The sequence below is a fragment of the Prunus dulcis genome, chromosome 6, assembly GCF_902201215.1.
Source record: "Prunus dulcis chromosome 6, ALMONDv2, whole genome shotgun sequence".
Lineage (NCBI taxonomy): Eukaryota > Viridiplantae > Streptophyta > Magnoliopsida > Rosales > Rosaceae > Prunus > Prunus dulcis.
In genome coordinates, this window is record NC_047655.1 from 29,190,099 (window position 1) to 29,203,921 (window position 13,823).

A 13,823-nucleotide genomic window follows, 5' to 3' on the forward strand; every position below is an offset into this window, starting at 1 on the left:
ATAGATGACTAATTTGGAATTTTGAAAATTGTGTGATGATAAAATAGGTTTAAAAATGATTTCTTAATGAGTTTTTTTTTTTTTTTTAGGTCGTAAAATCAATCATGTTCATTCAAAACCCATAAATGAGGAGAAAACAAACAAATAATACAAAAGCCAAAAAGGCCAACTAAGAGCATCCATAATGTGCTCTATAAACTATCTTTTTAGACAAACTTTTGGGAGGAATTGTAAAAATGCAACTCCAACCATACTCTCTATCCACCTCCTAAAATAGAGAGTCCTCTAAGAGCTCATAAATCTGAAGAGAGAGAAATGACTCTTAGTGGCTCTCTATAATTTAATGCTGCTTTATTTAATAAGTATTTCAAACCTTTATTTAATGCTAACTATTTTTTATTTTATTTTTTAACAGAGATGGACCAATAAAAAAAAAGTTATAGCATTTATGACTCTCCAAATTATAAAGTATGGTTGGAGTTGAAATTTTTAAGAGAGCTAATAAAATAGCTTTCTTATATTTTTGGCTAAATTTTAGATAAGAAATAGAGAGCATCATTGTGGATGCTCTAAAGGAACAAATTACCACAAAACTGAGAAGATTAAACTAAACCCAGTACAGTATAGTATAATAGTCTTCCTCGTCACAAAATCAAACCAAATTGCAATACAAAGCCATTGTCACCCTCGAAAGGGACGGAGACCGCACCATAATTGCCACAAAGGAGGTACACCACCACCACACATGTCAACATTGCTACATATAGAGACCCACCGATCTTCCACCAAAAATCGAAAATAGATCAACCCTCGAACATTCCTCCAAAAGTCACATTCTCTAACACACCCAAATATGCCAATGCACCTAAGAGAAACACAATAACCAATCATAACACCAAGGTATATACCAAAAGACCAATACCAAGAGAATGGAGAGTATTGGGGCAAGCGCCAGAGCAAGAACCATAGCAAAAGCTCTAAATACAATCCAAGAAATGAGCGACAAAGCGCTTATAGATATGGTTGTTGTATCCCAAAGGAGAATCTAGATCCTGAAAGAGGATAAGGGAAAAAGAGGATGAGAAGTTGAGGAAGAAATAAATCTGGTTGAAGGGGTTGTTTGTCGAAGAACGAAGGACACAAATTTGGGATGAGACATTTACTCTCAACACAGAGCACAAGGCTCAAGCAGACACCACAGAGGGGAGAGGCACCCAACTCTCAAAGAGAGCCACATACACAGCCAAACAAGCTCAAACCGAAAAGACTAGCTCCACCAAAAAGCCCAAGGCAGGGGAGAATGGGAAGTAGCAGAACGAGAGAAATAGCAAACAAGATAAGGGAAAAACAAAAACTAATGAAAAGGAAAAAAGAAAACCGAAAAAACACCAAAAAAACTGAAAATTGCTATGCAAAAACAGAATAGCTCCCTAGGAGGTGGAAGAGGAATGAAAAGGCAAGAGAAAGGGGGCGATGGAGCAACCTAGAAAAGAAAGAGAGAGGAAGAGGAGGAAATAAAAGAGAAAAAAAACCAAAAAGAGGTGGAGTGAAAGAACATAATAAATAAGCTGACGAAATTAAAGTATTAAATATTATATTTAAGTTAATTATTTTTTAAAGTATTAATTATTCTTAATTAAATAAACTGAGGAAATTGAAGTACTGAAATCACGATGACCAAATTTAATTTCGAATCAAACTTCTGTGACTAAAAATATAATTAACTCTTTAAGTTTATACATACATTTTTTATAATCAAATAACAAATAAAAAGAAAAAAAACACTTAACACACGGACGCGTCTTCATTTTAGTCACCGTTTTTTTTGGGTCGATAGTCTTCTTTTTTAGTCTAAAACATCAAGGATAAGGTCTTTTTACCTCGGTAAAAGGACTTTAACTCCGTGGAGCTGGGGTTTCTTTCAGACAATCAAAGGCCCAAGGTTAAGATTTCTCTAGAAAATCAAGGCCCAGGGCTAGGGTTTCGATAGAAAACCAAGGCCCGAGTTTATGATTTGCTAGAGAAAATTTTGCTTGTTCTTTTTCTAGGAATTCATTTCTACATTCGCGCGATCTGATCTTCTAGAGAAAGACAGATCGATGATTAGTATTTCTCAGAAATACGGCAACTATGTCGACGATGCTAGCTTCCTGAGAATTACTAGTTTCGTTTGGGTTAGGGCTTTTCGATGGCAAAGGAGAACAAAGCGGCTTCGCAGGCCACCGTCAATGGCAACAATACACTCACGAGCTCTCTACGATGTCGTCCATAAGGGTGAGCGCCGTTACCCTATCTTTTTGTTTGCCCATTTTTCCTGTATTAATTCTAGGGTTTTGTATTTAGATCGCAAGAGGATGTGTTTTTTCTTAAGGAAACGACGGTAATGGCGAGAATGTACGAGATCTCGATGGTGCCGTCCACGAGTTCCTCATTGTTGGCGTGATAATAGACTTGTGTTAATAAGGGTGAGCATCTTTGCCCTATTCTTCTGTTCACACGTTTTTCTTGTATTTATTCTAGGATTCCTTTGCGTGATAGAAGAACGCTTAGGGTTTCACTACGTGCGGTGATAGTTGTAGAAATAATAGCATTCAAACAATATATGAAGTTTATGGAGTGGAGTCGAATTAGGGTTCTTCAATGTAGGTATGCACCAGATGCAATTTTTTAAAGATTTGGGATCTTAGAGAGCAGAGAGCGTTCTTCTGATCACCAACTTCATATCCTCCCTTATTTTGAGGACAAGAAATTGGTGGTGAAAAAGGGGGAAAAAAAAAAAAAAGAAGGGAAAAAGAGAAAAACCATTTTTACATTATCTACATCTCAAGTATGGTTAAATTTCTGCTGAGTCCAAATTTAAGTTTCTTTGAGCTCATTGTACAAACTATGTATTTTTTTAAAGAGGTTTTGATTTTGCATTTTCTTTTGTAGCTTGTGTTTGAAAAAACGTATGAATCTGGACTTTGGTTTCAAGGAAAGTCACTTTCTAAATACCTTTCTGCAAAGGATGCTCCAAAAAGATTCTCATACAGGCACGTTTATTTTATACTACCACCATTTGTTCCTGTTTCTTTACAATGTGTAGAATGATCTTTTGTCTGCTCTTTAAGTGAGCTTCCCTTTAAGCCTTATGATAGTTTCTTATGTCTTAAAACTTTAAAGCTTAACAAGATGTGGTACTTCTATAGAATTTTGTGACAAGCCCGTGGGAAGGAAAAGAGAAGCCTTAGTAAAAGGACCTTCATCCTTCCATTCATATTTTTCATCTCTCACTCACACACACAGAGATACAGTGACATTTCAATACATATTTAGACTTTGTAAAAATATTCAAATTTTCATTTAAGATTAAACCATACCGTTATTTATATAGGATGTTAACCCTGCTTCCCTTAAGCATTTAATTCAACTTCCTAGAGTTTGTTAGGGGTAACTGTAAGAACCTTTGGGTTTGAGTTATTCAAATAGATCCTATCTTATGTACTTGTTTTTTATTTTTTTAAATTTTTTTAACTGTGACTAGGGATGGGCAATGGGCACCCATGTGTACTAACCACCACCACCTAACTGGTATCCATTTGGGCCCCATCCCTACCTACTTTACAAGTGATGTCACAACACAGGGGCAAGTATGATTTGATGGAAGTGTAATTTCCAAAATTCATACGAATGACAAAAAAACGCTGGTCTCTTTGCATTGCAGGGTCCAAAATATAGCAAGGAATTCTTCATGGGGTCTTGGACACACCCAATCTGCAATCTGGGTTTGACTTACTTTTAAAGACCTTGAACTTTCTCCTATCACAAATTACGTTAAATCTTCTATATATAGAATTTTACCACTCATCTTTAGGGCTGTAGTACTAAATGGACAATTTTGACTTTCGTGATCTGCAGAGATCCGTTTCTGTGCTCTTCTTCTTTTGTGTGTCTCTGTGTGAATGCTCAAAATCCGGTTTCATATGTGATGCATATCAAACCTTAGTTGATTGCATAACATGAATTTATATTAATATATTTTATTCATTTCCTTACATGATTTTGATAAGTTATGGGTGATGAGAAGACTGTCTTTTGCAGCACTGGATTAATTCTTAGTTGTAGAGCAGAGTAAGTGCACCGTGATGTCAAAATAGACTGTTTTCTAACTGACTGAGGGTTATCCGTTTTCCTTTATTATTTGTCTTTTTTTAACAATGTCAGACTTGTAAACTGACTTTGCCCTTGCAGGGATATGTGAGTTGCAGAATCATGGTCATATTTTCATCAGTGGAACATTAGCATGTTACAGTATATCCTTTGGTTTGATGTCAAATTTCATCAAATAGAATTATTAAAGGTTGCTGGACGATTTATTATTGTTTCTTTTTTCTGTGCATGAATCCTAGGAAAATCCACTTCAAAATTAGATGTTATATTTAGTCAATAGGTCAAATTTTTGTTGTTGGATGGAAATTATAATCTGCGTGTAGGTTGGTGAAATGCATTTTCACTGGTTGGGCCTAATAACTAGAATAGTTGGGACCCCTCAACCCGTTAACATTTGTGATGGATGATTAACATTGAGCCCGTTAGCTCAATGCAACTTTTATTTATTTAATGATTTTGGAATTTCTGGAACTGCGCCATCATCAATTATGGGCTTGCGTATTCAGTCTGAGAAAGCATTGGCCCTTTCATCGTTCAAAGTAACCAAATAAGAGTGAACGTGCCCTAATAGCTAAGAATGACAAGTTAGGTCGAGCACCCCGTATATGTTTGGATGATTTTGACGACAATGTCGTCCCAATTATAGCCCCGTGAACGATGAATTCCGCCCACCAAAAGGCCAATGAACGGCGTAATCTGCCCCTCGACAGACCCATTAACGATAAAATCGGCCAGCTTAAAGGCCCGTGAATGACAAAATGGGCCCACGGAAATCTATCAATGACAAAGTAGGCCCATCAACGATAAAGTATAGCCACTCAAGGCCCAGTAATGACACAATAAACCCACTACATGGTACAAAATGGACCCAGAAATGGCCCAAAGAAAGGTCACTAAACGACAAATAGGCCCCAAAGGAAGTACTCTGAACGACAAATAGGCCCAAGAAGGTCACTAAAGGACAATATAGGCCCAATAAAGAACCACTAAACGACAAAACAGAACCACTAAATAACAAAATAGGCCCAATTAAGAACCACTAAACGACAAAACAGGCCCAATCAAGAACCATTAAACGACAAAATAGGCCCAACAAAAAGGGCACTAAACGCCAAAATAGGCCCAAGAATGCCACTAGACGACAAAAACAGGCCCATTTTAAGGCTCATAAACGACAAAAAAGCATATCCTATTTTGTCGTTTATTGACATTAGTGAGACCTTTTTGTCGTTTATTGTCCCTATTTTGTCGTTTAGTTGTTCTTCATTGGGCCTACTTTGTCGTTTAGTAACTCTTTAGTGGGCCTATTTTGTCGTTTAGCACATCTTTATTGGGCCTGCGTTGTCTTTTAACGGCATTTCTTGGGCCTACTTTGTCGTTTAGTGGCCTTTTGTGAGGCCCATTTTGTTGTATGAGCCTTAGTTGGGCCTGTTTTGTCGTTTATTGTTCCTTTCTTGGATTCTTTTGTCGTTTATTGTCCTTCTTCGCCCTATTTTGTCGTTTAGTGGAATTACATTGGGCCTACTTTGTCGTTTAGTTAATATTTATTGGGCCTCTTTCGTCGTTGAGCAGCTCTTTACTGATCCCGTATTCGTCGTTTGAACTTTGGTTGGGCCTGATTTATCTTTATTCGGCCCATTTGGTCGTTCACTATCCATTCATCGGGCCTATTTGCAGTTTGTTGGGCCTTTGTTGGACTTATTTTGTCGCTTAGGAACTCTTTACTGCGTACTTTGTCGTTTATTGGCTTTCTATTGGGCTTTTTTGATGGTTTATGAACCATTCATTGGGTCCATTTTGTCTTTCATGAGCCTTTAAGTAGTCCCATTTTGTGCGGTAAACTTGACGACGCCCAATTTAGTATTGCGGGTCGGAAGTATCGATAAGCCCAACAAATATTTGGCCCTAATGTATATTCCAAGATTCTCACAAAAGAAAAAGAAAACCATGCACACAAATAATTACTACAATCCGCAGCACTCCAATAAAAGAACTGATACTATACAGACTTCTTTTGATTGAAATTATATAAAATTAGTCAAAAAATAAAACAAAAAGGAAATTTGAGGCAAAATCTTGGTAGCCTCTGGTTTTAGATATCCTGGGAAAAAAAAAAGTTAAACAATTAATAAAATATTACCAGGACTCAAACGTTGAGACAAATTAAACAATTAGAACCATCAGAAACAATAACAATTGGAATAAGACTGAAATAAACCAGATGGTCAGGGTGCAAAATAATAAGTTGAACCAAAGCAGAACCACTGAATGTGCTAGTGTATGAAACAACAAACAAACATAAGAAAGCGTCACACTAACGAACAAACTAACAAAAATCATCATTGCATGTCTCTAGAAGAAACATCAATCCTCAAAAATTACCTACAAAATAAAAAGCTAACAGTAACAGACTTCAGCGCTGGCATTTCGGGAACGAATAGAGTTTTTAAAATGTGGATTAACTCCAAAGCTAGTAATATAAAAGGATATTAAAAAAACCATAGAATAAAAAAAAGGGGCATTAAAGTTAAAATGCAAGAAGTGGGAATTATAGGAAGAACAGTTATGTCAATAAGAAAAAAGAACATAGAACAACAGGTTCTTTTATTTAAAATGCAAGATGCTGCAACAAATAGGAAGAACATTTGATGTAGGATAACCACTGAATATTAAAGATAGCAAACCAGAACACAACATCCTGAAGAAACATTTTAAAATACTCTATTACTACATTTGTATATTCATAACTTCATTTTAAACAACATTTTACTACCAAAAATAATACCTGCCAAATACACGGAAATAAAATTAAAACAGAAATTACATATGTTATATATCTTCAAGCTTTTACACAATCCAAAGGTTCAATGGATAACAAAAAAAAGAATGATAAACAGTTACGATGAAAAATTATATCAAATTAAGATTGATGAGTAACAACTACAACTAGGAAATATAACAGAACACCAGAGAGAGAGAGACTGAATAGACTTCTAAATTTATAACTGCCAATCTATCCTCCGTATATATTTGACATTGTGGACAGATAAATTTTAGTTCTATGAAATTTACTGCTTCAAATTTTATTTCCAACCTATAAACATTGCTTGGGTGCATAGATGCAAAAGAAAATACTGAGAACTTCTGAGACTCCTTGCATTCTCGTCCTAACTTGAAAAGTTGAGAAGGAGAGTCTAATTAAAACACTCAGATTACTGACATTGCGTAGAACATTGTGTGCGACAATATTTGAATAATACACTAACCCTTTTCCCGTTCTAATGTCTTTCACCTCATGTTACATTGAAAGTTAGAGAAACCCCTATCATCTGATGTTCTCTTTTTGTCGGAACATCAAGTTGTCGAACAGTCTAGTTATGCATGGTTATTAGACCATCCAATATTGCTACAAATGATTACTTTTAAATTCGCCACGCCACCGTGTATCACTGATGTAATGTCACAATGTTCCCGATTCCATATGTAAGATACCGTCCCCCACTCCCTCATATCAGAATACATCATTCAACAAAAATATGCTATTTCAAAGCGCTCCCATAATGTGTGCCAATTTTGTTTTTGTCAGATATATCGTTCAAGTTTTCAACAATAGTATGCTAATTGACTCTGGAAACTTATTTTGCTCATTTTGTTTCCATTTAAAAACCAAAGATGACATTTTACAAAAGAAAAACATACATCCACATGCTTAAAAGAGTAAGGGGTAAAACCTTAAAGATATGGAAGGCCCGCTGTCAGTGCCTCTATTAATCCACATCGCACCCTATCGCATCTTGAGCAAGCTGCCAGGGAGTGTACCTGGAATGGAAGCAAACAGCGAACGCATTAATGCATTGAATTAAAGACCGACCTACAAATTAATTCCTCAGGCATGTCGCTCCATCAAATCAAAAAAATGATCTCCGTAAACCATAAACCTAAGTAAACCCTAAATTTCAAAATCAACTTTGAAAGGTCCTGAAACCCCCATACCTAGCCCCATCAGATCTCTGGTCTTGGTGAGTTAATTACTACGCGATTTCAACGGTAAGATCTTGAACGGATCCGATCGTGGATCAATGGCGGCCATCGAGGCGTTAAACCTCGCAAAACAAGAATCGCATTGGAGGAGCTTTTCTTCATGCCCCGTCGTGTCGTCTCTCTCTTTCTTCACGCTCATGTCTCTGATCTCCAGCGAAGGCTCCTATCACAGAGCCAATGCCATTGTTAGGGTTTCCAGACCACCTCTGTGTTTGTCATCTCTCATTTTCTCAGATCTCCTCTCACTCTCGTTTGGGACTCTTAAGGGCCCGAGGGTTAAGGTTTAATCATTTGCGAGATCGGCGCCCTTTTTGGATAGGAAGGTTCTCTTCTTCATACGATGTCGTTTCGTTTTGGATAGGAAGGTTTGCTTAATTGCCTCGACCCTTGACTTGGCCGCGTGTCCTCACTTTCTATTCGCATTGGCCCATCCTCTTGTATTGGTCCAGTAGTGATAGCCTTTCTTGCGACTGTCGTATAAAATTACCTATGACTCCCATGATTATTCAAAATTATTATACATAACAACACTTCATGGAGTTACAAAATAAAAAGACCAAACCAAACATTTTTGGGTTGCATAACTTCAAACCTTTATTGTCGCAATATTCGTCATCTTTTTTACTTTTCTATGTATCATTTATTAATGGGCATATGACTTGTCTTAGAATTAAAGTTTAAACACACTTCATTTATCACCTACAATAATGTTTTTGATTCTCTAATGGTTGTATTTTTTTTTTAATGATGCTGCATGAGATTGCCTACTTTGATAAGACTTTTTTCAATTTATACGTATCTTGATCCTCAAAGTAGGTCTGCATAAATGCATAAATCCGAATGAGGACAGTCCACTATATTGTGAATAAGGAATCTTTACTTTAATACACATATCATAATCGGAACCGTTTGCTTTCTAAATTACCATTTAAAGATTATATATGGAAAATTCATTTTGTTGATGTTAATTGTTACCAAAATAGTTTATTTTTTAATATAATTGAAAGTTATGCCTCGGGCACACGTGGACACATCAATTGGCCATGGGGGAATATGCCAAATTCTTACCCTTAGCTCATGTTTGTTATTCTACTTAGATCTTTTTTTTTTTTAAAAAAAAAAAAACTAAAAAATAATTTGTGAGTCCAAAGTCTATAATTCGCGTTTGGTAAAATTCATTTTTAACAATTTTCTTTTTCTCAAAACCTCATCGTTGCCTCTATCTCTCTCTCATCCCCACACTTTTGAAATGATTTTTGCGTGGGATTTTGATATCTTGAGGTGGGTGAAAAATTGAAAGCATTTATCCATTACAAAAGGTGAAGAAAAAAAAAACTGAACCATTTTAGTCCATCTAACCATTCAAACCAACTTGGAAAATGAAAATGAAAATAAGGCATTCAAGCCAAGGTAAAGGATTTTCTATGATGGAATGAAATGCGTGGCCCCAAAATTAGCATCGGTATCATGTTCATTACAAAAAAAAGTAATCGAAAAAGGCTAAGATATTACTCTACAAAAAAGAAAACGATCTTGTGAAGTATAGTGCGGCTATACTTTTAAAATATTCGAATATATTTGAAGAGTATACCTGTGCGGCTATACCGTTTAAATATTAATATTAATATATATATATATATATATATATACAGTCCCGATCTTTTGGATCACAAGAGTCCAAGAGATTGTAGTCACCCATCGTTTGATATTAATCCAATGATTTAAAAAAGTTTCTTAAAAGGAGTGTAAGAGTGAGTGAACCGTTGAATTTACATCTAACGGTGAGTAATCACAAATCTCTTGGACCCCTGATCTCTTGGATTACAGGGGTCTAAGAGATTTGTGGTCACTCATCGTTGGATGTAAATTCAACGGTTCACTCACTCTTACACTTATTTTAAGAAACTTTTCTAAATTATTGGATTAATATCAAACGGTGATTGACCACAATCTCTTGGACTCCTGTGGTCCAAAAGATCGAGACTATATATATATATATATATATATATATTTTCAAATTATCTAACAAAAGATTCTGTAGAAGGTACCTTGATGGATGCATTTGCTCCAATGCTACAAATTCCACCAAATATGTAATCCACTTCACTCCTGCAACAAAAGGTGTCATTTCCTCATTTGTGCATGTTATATATGGGTAGAGAAACACACAAAAAGTGTAAGGTCCATTTCCAATGCAAAGAGTTAAAGAATTAGTTTAGTTTGGGAGATTTGTAGATTTTGAATATCTGCAAAGGACATTAGCTAAGGAATTTCAGCTAGTGGAGTCTAAGTACGCAGATAGTTGGTAAATAATAAGTTTAGTTTGGGGGATTTCCATGCCCTCATTTATAAATTTTGTCATGGAACCCTGCAGTCTCATAAATTGACATGCTTTCATTCCTTGAAATGTAACCATATCATGGTTAAAGGAAAATGTTAATCTATTATGAGTTCTCTAACTGAGATGACAAAAATAATGCTTCAGTGATTTCAAATCACTATTTTTTTTAGTGGTTCTCGTGTCGTGATCATATTTATTTTTTCTTTTACTGCAATCACTATACTTAACTTCATTGTTTTTGTCACCTTGAAAGCTTAAGTTTATTTATTCTTTACTCCAAAACTTTCCCAAGGAACATGAAATGAAAATAAGATCCCGCTTTATTAAATTAACACCGAGACAAAAACAAGCAATTAGGCATGCACACACTCACATATAAGCATGTATAGAAAAATTGGAGTATGAATTTTAATGTCAATTATAGCAATTACATAATAAACTTCTCCCTGAAAGAAAAAAAAATTGAAAGCATCACATTTATCCAATACAAAAGAAGAAGAAAAAAAAAAAAACCGAACCATTTTAGTCAATCTAGCCATTAATTCAAGCCAACTTGGAAAATAAAAATGAAAAGAAGGTATTCAAGTCAAGTTAAAGGATTTTATATGAGGAAATGAAATGAGTGTTTTATGAAAAAGGGTATGTGTCACGTGTGTGAGGTTAGTTTATATTTTTCTTTATTAGACTTGTCGGGTTAATTAACTAAAGCTAAAAAATATGAGATTTTATGTGAGTGAGGTGGGTGTGTGGGTGTCCTTGTGGGATGTAAAAAATCAAGTCTCCTAGGCTGCCTATTTGTTAAATTTCAGAGAGACATGCATGCGGCTCACTACTAATATCATTGATATTGTCCCCAACTTAATCACTTACAAAACCCAATAAGTGTGAGGTTTTATCACAAAAGGTCTCGGTGTTATCAGGAGTGCAACCACTTATTATAAATTGTAGTTTATTTAGTCAAGTTTCTATTGTGCGACTTTATATTCTTCAACACTATTAACTTTGGACTATAAAAAATCAAGTCACCTATACTATAGCTCAGGTTAGAGTGGACATGAGATCATCCCTGAATACCCATCCAAGGATATCGAGTCAGAAATTCTTCAGCTGGAAAAACTAAAGGAGAGTTGGAGACGTTTACAGATATCTATTGCCTCCAAGGTGTAACAACGAGAACATGAGGAAAGGAAGAAATGTAGTACTAGCACTTCTGCCCCCAAGTTTCAACCACCAGAGAAACGTCAAAATGTAAGTCATCTGACACCTCTAGCAGCTATTCCTAGACCTCATATGCATTGGCAGCCTTCAACAGTGGCTCATCTCGGCTGTATGAAAACTATGGACACCCTGGGCGGTTTGGTATGGCTGCCAACGACCATCAAATTGGTGCCAATTCTGGTGCCATGCAATTAAGTTCGTCATCTCTGCTGCATGAAACTGGTGCAGATAAGTTTGTTATGGTGGCCAACAAACAAGAAATTGGTGCTAATTTTGGTGCAGTGGAGTTAAGTTCGTCATCTCGGCTGTATGAAAATTACAGACACCTGCACAGTTTCGTATGGCTGCCAACGAACATGATACCGACGTTAATTTTGGTGCCATAGGGTTAAGTTCATCACCTCTGCTGTATGAAACTTATGGACACCCTGCACAGTTTCGTATGGCTGCCAACAACGAACATGAAATCGGCACTAATTTTAGTGCCATGCAGAATGCTTGGCTACCTCACTCCCATGAAGAAGAAGAAGTGCGGAGATTGTGGTGCACTGTTGTGGCGGCTGTGTGGGAAAGTGCGTGCGTGGTGCGCTTTTTCAATAAAAAGTGAGAGGGCAGGAGCAGTGGCAGGCAGGCGGATCCTCGTGGGCTCTAAGGCCTAAGCAAAGCACAACCCAAGCTCTCTTAATTAGAAACACATAATTGGGCTTAATTAAAGAACCAAATCCAGATTGATGAACCCAAGTCCAAGCTTCCCAGTATATACTTATATGTAGATGATGAAAGATTCAGATATGCTATTGCTGATTGCTGATTACTGATTGCTAAATGCTAGATGCTAAATGCGAGGTGAGGAGATTAGATGCCTTAATTCCCAGTAGGAACCCCAAAAAAAAAAAAGGCATCCAGCGAAGAATGACTCTGCGACTCTGCCTCAGGTGATTAATTGTTACGTACTGGCATACTGCACTGCACCCACCACCAAGTTTTGTCCTCTCCTCTCTTATTGTTGTCCAATCAAATATCAAACAGTTTCTGTGTCCATCTCTTATCTGAATTGTCAAAAGACACAAAACACGAAGCGCAACATAAATTTATCTCTATTTTTGCACAGCTCCTACAAGCTGCTTTGTCAATCTCAACATAAATTTATACTATATTATATTATATTCTGCCACATAAAGCGCACCAAGCTTTTGAGTAGAATATTACCATCTCATATAAGCTACTTCCTATCTCATGTCACAATAAAGATGATGGTTGTCATCTTAGCAACCACTCAGTTTTTTCGAGAATTTGTTCTTTGTGTTAGTGTTATATTCTTTCATTGCAATGCACTAGAATTTGCATGCACAATTCATATTAAATTCAAGAAAAAGTTAATAATAAAAATAAAAGCGTAGCTGAAGAGAAGAAGAAGACAACAATAATGGAAATAAGCACACGTACACAGAGACAGAGAGGAATGAGAACCATACAAAAAACAAACAATCCACATGTATTGCTGAAGTGGCAAGCTTAATGCCCTTGCCATTAATTATCTATAATTAAAGTCACTTCATTTGTTGACAACTGCATGCATGCTGAAGTCAAAATTAGCACTTGTTTAGTGGATTAATTAGCACTTGTTTAGTGGTTTGCTTTGATCCTCTGCCTCAGTTTGCCTCAGATGTGAGATGGCAAAACAATGAGAGATACAAACCTTTCTGCATGCGTCCGTCCTAACTAGCACTTTCTTTTGGTTAAAAAACTACATCTATCTTCACAGCCGCAGCTCTTAATTTCTATATTAAGTTTGACCTAGCTTATTCCAACGTAAGTAAACCAAAACTTTTATGTAGATGACTAAGAAAACCACTACCTAGAAATTTTATTTGACTTACTTAATAGGTAATCACTTGTTTTCTATGTGGAAGCCCTTTACAATTGACAAAGACAATTTGTACACTTGTTTTAGAAGCAGACGGGGATGCTGCGTTTGCGGTTGTAAGATGGAAGAAATGAATGAACAGAAGCCAATGGAAAAAGAAGGACAAAGAACGTTTTGATTTAAATATTTCTGCGGACCAAAATTGTC

The 13,823-nt window shown here is 36.2% G+C and overlaps 2 long non-coding RNA genes across 2 annotated transcripts; one reads left to right on the forward strand and one right to left on the reverse strand.

The window, feature by feature from the left end:
* The first annotated feature begins 1,863 nt into the window (after positions 1 to 1,863).
* Positions 1,864 to 4,620, forward strand: LOC117633210. The gene is made up of 3 exons (XR_004586583.1): positions 1,864 to 2,274; positions 2,344 to 2,465; positions 2,932 to 4,620. It is a non-coding gene; the product is annotated as an uncharacterized LOC117633210 (long non-coding RNA).
* A 3,090-nt stretch (positions 4,621 to 7,710) lies between these two features.
* Positions 7,711 to 8,482, reverse strand: LOC117629618. The gene is made up of 2 exons (XR_004586128.1): positions 8,143 to 8,482; positions 7,711 to 7,968 (listed from the first exon to the last, which is right to left on the reverse strand). It is a non-coding gene; the product is annotated as an uncharacterized LOC117629618 (long non-coding RNA).
* Positions 8,483 to 13,823: the final 5,341 nt, after the last annotated feature.